The sequence below is a fragment of the Mya arenaria genome, chromosome 7 (assembly GCF_026914265.1).
Source record: "Mya arenaria isolate MELC-2E11 chromosome 7, ASM2691426v1".
In the NCBI taxonomy this organism is placed as follows: domain Eukaryota; kingdom Metazoa; phylum Mollusca; class Bivalvia; order Myida; family Myidae; genus Mya; species Mya arenaria.
In genome coordinates, this window is record NC_069128.1 from 67,592,623 (window position 1) to 67,603,887 (window position 11,265).

Sequence of the window (11,265 nt, forward strand, 5' to 3'; positions counted from 1 at the left end):
ATTTTGCGAACAGTTCGATGTGTAAAGAGGATTAATACTGAAGGGTACGGGAAGTATGTCCTTTTATTACTCTCCCCTAGTGGAGATAATGATGGGATATAAGAAACACGGTAAACATTACTTTATTGAACTTATAAAAGAAAATCCTGCTTGGCTCGAATATCCAGATGCTCGAAGTACATTAGCCGTTTCCTAGGAATTAGAGCCTGGAAATTCCGATATTTGTTTATAGATAGGTCAACAACTAGGCTGAGAGTACCACCAACCAAACGCACACACGTCAAGACGGGGAACCGAAAACGGGTCGCCTTTGTGAGAAATGAATTCGCTAAACCCTGCTCTAAATATAAAAACGTTTATCGATTTAGTGCACCAAACAAACGCTGAAGGATACACATATATGTATGACGAATGTGCACAGTGTTTTCGGTCTATCTGTAGTCCATACAAGCCGCACCAATGGGTGTTTCCGTCGTGTATGTGAAGAGGTTAGATTTAAAACTTAGGTTCTACGCTTTCCTAACCAATTTCTTCATAAAGGTGTATGTTTTGTCACAGCGGTTTTAGCCGTTATCGTGTGGAAGCAATTGCATAGGTGGTCGAATCTATTCTGCTTGTCCTCTTTTAGTGTCGAGGCAAATTTAAGACCATCATCAGTAGGTAAACGCACATGCAAAAAAGCGCAATGGTAATCCTGTGATATGTAGATTGTGGTATTTTTCATCTTCGGTATTGGCTCCTTTAAAAAAAAAAAATTCCTACAGGCGAGTTTTGTAGATAGGAATTGCTTCTTTTAACAATTTGTTAAATACATAAAGGATGATAATATTCATTAATACACTCTGGTAGTTCTAGTACAGACATTTCATCTATATGTATTTCAAAATTGCCGTAGACGTTTAATGTTATTATCAATCTTGAAATTATACCACATGTGTGTGCATAGATACACTATGGCATTTTTAACTTTTGTAGTAACTCGATATTAATGTATGTTGTTTTCGTCATAAAATACGCTACGGCTAGTATTTGATATTTATAAAACAGCAATGTTGTATAACAGTAGTAGAAAAAGGTTTTCCAAAATATGTCAAAAGTACAATGCTTAAAAAGATGTTTGTAAGGCAACGTTGCGAAAAGTTTTTTATTTCAATCAATTTATGCATATGTGTGCTTGAATCGAAGTAAATTGAAGAAATCCACATAAACACTCTCTGGAATGCCATGTGTGACTGAACCATGTGTGTATAAATACGCTATTTTAGCCGTGCTTAATTTTAATGCAGACATCACATAATCACAGTTTTCCAGGCACGTGTCATTTCATGTAAAATTCAGTAATAAAACAAAAAGTGAAACTTATGATTTAAGAAGTGGTGTTAATATGTTTGTGTCTCTAGTTCATTTTTAAATGTTCAGCTAATGGGCTTGTCCCTGTAGTTGTCATTATATTATACATATTTTTGTTTCTTTTATTATTTACACATACATAAAGTGACTCAATACAATGTGTTTTATATCAAACAAATCAGTAAGGAATTAAGATAACAATCCTCTATCATGATATTTTACACACATGCTCATTCATTTCCCATATAAATGTATACTTAAAGGACTAAAATCCTAATACGAATTCACAATTTATTCATACATCAAGATTATAAAATATATAGGTCATGGATTGAATTTCATTCATTTATTTACATCATAGGAACTTGGCGAATACATAGGCATACAATTAAACATGGCGATAATCAATAATGATAATAATATCCTCTATATCAACAAAGAACACATGTACGTAATTATATAAAGAAAAACATAGACCAGAACATAAATCAAAGTATTTGATTGTAACTTTTATCTTGCAAAAAATATCACAAGATATGTCACGGGAAACAACACCACTATAATCACAGCATGCGATTAACGAGACGGCAACAGAGTCTAGTAGAGTTTCTGATACAATGCAATATCATCGGTCTGTAAAAAGAAATCACATATTGATGAATATTTGTTATAAAGACACGTTGTTAGCGTCAATTGCATTATATGCGTACTTTCGTAAAATATGTCCTCATTTTAAGCACAAAATGTTTGATCCTTTAAAAAACATACTTGAGTTGTTGTTTTTCGTTCCTCGGTGTTTCTGGAGCCATAGTCTTGGTGGACTTGACCTCCATTCGGCCATTTCTAGAGGTAATGCCATGATACGGAATAAAACATTCCCTTAAATAAAATAACAATTTTATTTGAGTTTTATTTTACTAACATTATAATTGTACTTGTGCAAGCTGACTCTGCATTGCATATTGCCAAAGAGGTTAAGTTCAGAAATGGCGCTTGATTGTTTGAATTACCTTATACGTGTGCTATTCCCGCCGATAAGTTGTTATGCAACCTAAAAACAGAAACATAAAACATTAAACAGCTGATTGATTTTATAAGATGTTGATCATGTTTCATTTTGGTAGTACATGCAAGGATCAATATATTATTTAACGTAATTATGTTACGATTTAACATTCCACAGCATGTTTTAATTTACTGTAAAAAAGGGTATTACCATCTAAAAACAGTTCATGGGTCGCCCGAGGGTTGACGCTTTATACATGATGAATCACAAGCGAGATGTCCACGGCAAACCAAACAAAATAGGTCCACAAACCAACAGCTTTGTGTTTGTACACTGTAATTGATTTTGAGATGGACATGACTGTCTACAACACCCATGTACTTTTTTATTTAAAATTAACATGCGGAATTTGATGCATGCTTTTTCCCACTTTCCTTTTGTATTTATTTTTTCCCTCAAAATCTTGTTCTGTCGGCTATTAATAATAGGATTAAAACATGTAATCGGGTTGCACACATGTTTAGCTGATTCTCATGCAGTGTATATAAGCTTCCCTTCCGAGGTATTTCGTGCCATTTGTTCCCATCTGCTGAACATCCCCACTTTGCAGTCTCTTTTCGTGGACTGATTTTACGATTGACCAATATTTCTTTCCGGTGTAAAATGCGCGACACGAATGTGTAGATCTTTTCGAAGCGCCAGGGGAACTGATGTTTTAAACTTGTTGGCAAATACAACATTATTTCGTCCTGTGAGTTTTTCTCTTTAGTTCTCTACAACTGTTTGAGTCAACCGTACTACTATATTTCGACTTATGTACACCTGGTAATTTCTGAGATACCCCATGACACACGAAAATTTTAATTCCTATTGCGGGCTTGTAAGGATCACCAAAGATTCTTGAATGGTGACCGTGACATTTGATCATTGCTTTATCAACAGATATGTATCGATGCATGTTGTATTAAGTCATGCTACTTTCCCATACAGCTTCTATAAGAGGGGTCACTGTGAAACCAATGTAACCTTGATAGCCTTGTGATAATTGTCCGGTTGGTTTATTTTCTATTGCAGTGATTTCCATGACAACTGTAGAGCTATTTGGTAATGGATGTTATGTTGATATATTTGCAGTCACTATGGTTTCCATGATAACTTTATAGCGATCAGGTGATAGATGGCGGTTGGGTTTAAAAGAATGTTATAGCTTACATTTCAACAGTTAAAAGGAGCTTAACTAGCGTTAAATGGCCTTCAAATGCAACTTCATTCGCCTTTGAAATGGGTTGTGTTATGTTGAGTACGTGTTATGTTTATACCGGAAATACCGCTGCATACTTTAGGATTCGAGAACGCTTCCAAAGTACATTTAAGTAACTGGTTATAGTTCAATTCAATCATGAAATGTCTAACTTATTTAACTTATGTTAACTTAACATGACGCGGCCTGCCAGTCAAATACGCCGTACTATATCCGACTGACCAATCAGCGTCCAGATTAGGCGGGGCTTATCAGTTGCCCGTTGCTATCCGCCATGACCTCCGACAGTCTGCACCTACCAGCAGTAGTGTAATATATAAAACACAAAATAGCTTTTTTTTAATAACTGAGAGATAGTAAAGACAAGGAAATTTATGATACTGACATTTTCCCTTATTGCTGCTCCAATTATGCAAATTATGCATTTTTAATGTGAACGTACATATGATAATATACGTATCTTCTTTGTTAGTCATAAAACACGAAATATCCTTATGAGTATTAGTGTATAATATTGACGACATCTCGCGTTGTTTTGTTTTTTTGTTTTTTTTTAATTTTGATTTTTTTCTCCTTCTTGTTCGTAAAGTTTCAAATCCGAAGCATATATATAAATTTGCTTTTAAATTTGTTTGTACAAACTGTTCATATTGCTAAAGGTCACAAAACGTATATAAGTATAGATAAGACAAAGTCATCTTCGTAAATGACGCAAATCAATGTTTAAACCTGTACATTTATAATGACTATGATCACTTCTAACTCCTACATGTATGTTCCTTGTAAGAACAGTTTCGCATTTCATTTAATACGGATATTAATTTATTGAGAGAAATATAACGGTTGTTATATCAATAATAATAAATCACTAAACTTGTATAACGGAGAAAGGAAGAAAAACAGCAAAATCCATTTGATTTAGACATTAGTCATTTTTTTGTTGACTTTTAAAAGGAAATTAATACATGTTTTGTTTCCCTAAATTTTATGTTTACATTACTGCTGAAACAAATTCCGATGTTTTTTAGAAATTATTTATTTATTATTATTATTAAGTTTAGACATTAAATTATTTCTACCTGAATCAAGCATTGAATTAAATTAATTATAATAATTAACTGATATAATGTTATACTTGCTTTTATCGCTATGTTTACCATGATCCATGCATTTTTTATCTGATTGTAAATATATTCTACGATTATTCTGTATAATTATCGTCTGCTTCTGTGTTCATGTCGGAGGGCCTTTCTGAAGGGTCACGTGACACTGTAGGCGTAGCCTTATCGTAATCGGCGTGGTTTCAGTTAACACATTGATCCGTAAAACAAATCTGACAGTAATACCACTACGCAGTTTTGCTGATTTCTTAAATTTAACAGTGATACCACAGCGTACTCTTGATACAAGAGGAAAAACATAAGCATGCTGTTTTTTTACAGCAAGTATACAAAAGCCAGAGCCGAAAAATGTTGAATGATGATTTTTAAGAATTACCGTTGCTTATTTTTGCATGGTTATTATATTGGAAAGAAATTCCGTAGTGTAGTAACCGTTTCTAAGACAAAGTACCATAGCGTACTAATGCTGTTTTTAACATTCACAATCCTTCTTATTTTAATGAAAAACGTACCATAAATTTGTGGAAAATGGGCATTTTGCGGCTGTGAATCTGGATGTACCTATTATTTCGGTACGTTTTAGTCGTCTACAGTACAGCACCCTTTAAAAATTGGTCTGCATTAGGCGGTTACGGTAGCACGTCGATGTACGGTAGTGGTATTCGAAAGGATATATAGTGAATGACATGCAGACTGCTATCGTTGAAAGGCCACCGCTTCTCCTTTTTGTTCCACCCTTTCGTTTCGTTGCCGGCGTATAGGGTGGCATGGCAAACGTGTATGACGGCACGGCACCATTATTGCCGCAAGCGCGTTAGGCTGTCATACAACTGATATATATTGCCCATACCTATCTTGCTCGTTATTCAGTTCATTTGTTTTACATTTTGAAGGCTGCGTTCTCTTCCGTCAAGTATTTACCAAAATTGACATTGGTAGATCAGTACTATTATAATGTATTTCTTGAACTTCCAACTACTATATTACTAAGTTTTAGCCATGTTCATACGTGTAGTAATACTTAAAACCGTATATATATTACACAAAAACATGTTAGTTATTTTATACCAAAACGTTCGCATCTTAAATACAAGGTCAATTGAGCTTTATACTCTATACTCTCGTTCATCTCTGCTACAAAGGTACTTGTCATATATAATTACGATGTATGTGTATATAGTTGAATGACCCACCGTAGAGTGTTGGAATGGGTGAAATATTCCTAATATTATTCATGTAAATGATCTCGCCTTACTATCATTACCTTATTATTCTACGTTATTTATTTCGACACAAAATGCAACAAATTAAGATCATGGGCGTTGTCGTCCAAACACCGGATCATATTTAATATAACATGGATTTGGGCCATTAACAAATGTCGCATAACCAAAAGAAATAGTGGGCCACTCGTGCCATAAAGTTACTCTAAACTTTCAATTACAATAATGTAATGTAGACCGAAAGTCGCAGTTACCAATACATGTACTACTTCCAAAAAGTGACGTAGGGTACCAGTCTAGTTATTGTTCTCTGTAAAGGGAGCAATAATTGTTAAGAATAGCAATACAAAGCGGTGAATATTTAAACGCTATGGAAGCGTGAATAAGTGAACTGTAGCCTTTTTCTTGGGTCTCTGGCTTTGTTTTTTCCACGTATTTGAAAAATATCAAGCCATTTAAGGTTATCGGTCGATCGCTTTCGGGGCACAGGTGTGTTTCCAGGTGCTAGTTTTCCGGTTATGAAAGGTGATTCTAAATGAAAACAAAAACAACACCAAAACTATGTATGTGTCTGTAGTGTATTAACAGGGTAAGGGGGACTACTTATGTTATCCTATATTTAGTTAGACAAGCAATATGAGTGGGAGCAAGACAAATCGGCCCCTTACCAAATCGGCCTACTACCAAATCGGCCCCTAAGACGTTTCGGCCCTGCCATTTCGTCCCCTTAATTAAAATGACTCGAGACGTGTCGGCCCCTTAGTGATTTTCAATAGAGACATTTCGGCCCCTTAATTTTATTTTATTTTTTTATCTTGAGTATAAAGAAAAACATTGTAGGTCGTCTTATAAATGTCAATGAGATCTGTTAATAAGTTCTAAGTAATAAATCTTTAAATTTAAAAATAGACAGATATGCATGAAAAACATTGATATGACTGATATAAAAATATAATAAAAAACTAAATAACTATTAACCCTGATTTTTAATATAAAATGTTAGAAAATCTAAGAAATTGTTATAACTTTTAATTATTAATTGATCATTAAAGACTTCAAAGAAAATTTGTCTTTTAACCATGCGTTCTTTTTTGCAAGGCAAACTGTTAGTGTTGTGGGTGTGAAAAAGACATTCAAAGACGTGTGAATGAATAATTGTCTTTAATTTGTTAATGTTATTTAGAGTTGATTGAAGAAGATTTGAGTAATATAAACAACGTAAGTATATATATTAAATCGTTTCTAAAAGTGGGTACCATTTGTTTTAAACGTGTTGCGTTTTTTTGAAAATGCCTTTTACATTTTAACCATTAATTTGTTATCTATGTGGTATACTATTGCTCGGAACAAACCTTGTAGACGTAATTATAAGCTTGTAAACACAAAGTGTCACAATTTCAACGCCTGATACCTCTGTGGAATGTGACAATTCGCCATAAGACCGTCTGTCTAAAATCACCGTTTAAGCCAGTATGGTTTTGCATACGTATTCAATATAAGATTAATAATATTTTTTTTCATCCTTATATATATACCTGATTTGAATATAAATAACTGAATTTCATAAAATTTATAACTTATATCGAGAGCGTTACAGGGACATCAACGCCAGGATCATGGATGAGTGGGACTCATACGATTCGCATAAGGTCACCTGCGAGGAGTTCCTGAAAAATGTTGGTGCCATCTACGGCGGGCGATAGGTGTTTGGTCAAGACTGATGTTAGACAATGGACATGTCATTATACATAATATTAGCAACATAGTTATGTATAATATATAAAGATTATTTAAAAAAAAATGAAGTTTAAACATTTCTTCTTCAACTCTATTTCGTCTTATAAAAATATCTCGTGAATAAATCTTTACATGTTTTCAAGTGTACAGATATTTTCTTTAAATCTATTTTTATCTATATCTTTGTATGCATGTATATAGCTTTGTCTCTTAAAATAAAAAAATGAAATTACATGTTTTTTACTTATATTTAGAAATAAAATAAAAATATGTTTTCAAGTGTACAGATATTTTCTTTAAATCTATTTTTATCTATACCTTTGTATGCATGTATAAAGCTTTGTCTATTAAAAAAAATAAAATGAAATTACATGTTTTTTACTTAAACAATAAATTTAGATATAAAAATAAAATAAAAATAAGGGCCGAAACGTCTCGGTAATCAGGGGCCGAAACGTCTACGGGATGGGGACGATTTGGTAAGGGGCCGAAAAGGTAACCGTTTGAGCTAGGGGCCGATTTGGTAAGGGGCCGATTTGTCTGGTAGCCATATGAGTTACGTCCCCTTCTGGGAATTAAAATAGTAACCTTGAATGGGATCAAGACAAATCGGCCCCTTACCAAATCGTCCTACTACCAAATCGGCCCCTAAGACGTTTCGGCCCTGCCATTTCGTCCCCTTAATTAAAATGACTCGAGACGTTTCGGCCCCTTAGTGATTTTCAACAGAGACATTTCGGCCCCTTATTTTTTTTAATTTTTTTATCTTGAGTATAAAGAAAAACATTGTAGGTCGTCTTATAAATGTAAATGAGATCTGTAAATAAGTTGTAAATAACATATTCAAATTTACAATTAGACAAATATGCATAAAAAACTATGATATGACTTATAATAAAAAAATATAATTAAAATCTAAATAACTATTAACCCTGATTTTTAATATAAAATGTTAGAAAATCTAAGAAAATTTATTGGTTATAACTGTTAATTATCAATTGATCATTAGAGATTTCAAAGAAAAATTGCCTTGAACCATGCGTTCTTTGCAAGGCAAACTGTAAGTGTTATGGGTGTGAAAAAGACATTAAAAACGTGTGAATGAATAATTGTCTTTGATTTGTTAATGTTATTTACAGTTGATTAAAGAAGATTTGAGTGATATAAACAACGTAAGTATATATATTAAATTGTTTCTAAAAGTGGGTACCATTTGTTTTAAACGTATTGCTGTGCTACTGTTAATTTTTCGTGTATTGGATATTATAAACGCGTTGTTGTGCTACTTTTATTTTATTTTGTAATGGAATTTTGTTAAAAATTATAATGTTTGATTTGTGTATTGAGTGTGATAAGGTTGTGAGGCCGCTGCAACATGCCATCACCTGCGATGTATGTGACCGTTGGCAGCATCGAGTCTACGATACAGGTAGGTGCAAGTAATATGTTTTATAGACACAAAAAACGTATAGAAATGTATAAAACTTTCGGAACAATCCCTGTAGACGTATTTATAAGCTTGTAAACACAAAGTGTCACAATTCCAACGCCTGATACCTCTGTGAAATGTGACAATTCGCCATAAGACCGTCTGTCTACAAACACCTTTTAAGCCAGTATGGTTTTGCATACGTATTCAATATAAGATTAATAATAGGTTTTTTCTTCCTTACCTGATTTGAATATAAATTACTGAATTTCATAAAATGTATAACTTATGTCGTTCCATGTGTTTGTTTATTATTAAATTGTAGTTAATAAGAAGATGTACTGTATAATAGTTCTTATAAAATATCTGTTCTCTTCTGTTCATAAATTATTATCCCTCAATATCCATCTTAAAAGGCATCTCCAGAGAAGATTACTTCAAAGCCAGGAAAGAGTTAACCACAGTACAGTTCGTCTGCAAGCCCTGTAATGTTACGAGGGACGGTTTGGTACCTATTGATGTAAGTATAAAATAAAATAACGTCACTATTTATATATATTAATAGTATTAATTTATAAGGTTGAACAGATTATATATTTTATATGTGTTCGTATGCCTTTGTTATTTATTTTCAGTCACCAGTACGCGATGATCTCAGTGTGACGTTCGCACTTGACTTCAGCACAGGCAGTTCTGCATCGACACCGAATCGCACCGAATCAACCACTTCAGATTTTTCGCAGTTCGCCACAGCGGAATCCTTCCTTGATGAAACTTCAAATGAAGTATCCGCTCTAGATGCAACCTACACCGTAGGCCCCAGCCTCAACCTCAACGACAGTCGCGAGCAGCTATTCGATGTAACCAGAGATGGACCTGTTGACACAACTGTAATCCATTAAAAGTAAATTTAAGTTAAGACACATGAACACTTCTATATCAGAATGAATGGCGAGTAGAGTACGAGGTCGTCGAAGAGGGTTCCAACCGGAAGCGACAGAAGCTGGTGTCATCGGATGGGTTTTCGTACTGTGTCAAGGTATGTACCTTGACGGCACCTTCAGGGTAGTCAACAGACGATTCACACAACTTTGGTCCGTGCACGCCTTCCTGCAGCAAGGGGAGTCGGTGAAGCAGGTTCCACTGCTATACGTGCTAATGTCGAAGCGCAGGAAGCAGGATTATGTAGCTGTAAGTAAATCGGATAGTAAATGCAATACCATTTTAAAATATCTATCTACGTAAATATAATTATTATTAATAACAAAATATAATAAAATATACGTTTTGACCAAAATGGGGACGTTTTGACCATGGAACGTTTTTGACCTTCGTACATTTCAATAATACAATTTAATAATGATGTTTGATAACTGCAGGTGTTGCAAAAACTGATAGAGATAATGGAAGAGGTGCCGAAAGTCGAAGGTTTTGTGATGGATTTTGAAGCAGGTAAGGATATAGCAAAATGACAAAAATAACAATTGATCATGGTAAAATTGCCGAGTCTGCTGCTGAGGGATTCCAAAATAGTGAAGGTAACACATCAACTGGTGTCGGAGGCAGCCCTTGGCCGTCAGCGTCGAGAGCGCTACAGAGACATCGACGCCAGGATCATGGATGAGTGGGACTCATACGATTCGCATGAGGTCACCTGCGAAGAGTTCCTAAAAAATGTTGGTGCCATCTACGGCGGCCGATAGGTGTTTGGTCAAGACTGATGTTAAACAATGGACATGTCATTATACATATTATTAGCAACATAGTTATGTATTATATTTAAAGATTATCTAAAAAAATGAGTTTTAACATTTCTTCTTCAACTCTATTTCGTTTTATAAAAATATCTCGTGAATAAATCTTTACACGTTTTCAAGTGTACAGATATTTTCTTTAAATCTATTTTTATCTATACCTTTGTATGCATGTATACAGTATAGCTTTGTCTATTAAAATAAAAAAAAATGAAATTACATGTTTTTTACTTATATTTAGAAATAAAAAAAATAAAATAAAAATAAGGGCCGAAACGTCCCGGTAATCAGGGGCCGAAACGTCTACGTGATGGGGACGATTTGGTAAGGGGCCGAAAAGGTAACCGTTTGAGCTAGGGGCCGATTTGTCTGGTAGCCCCTTAA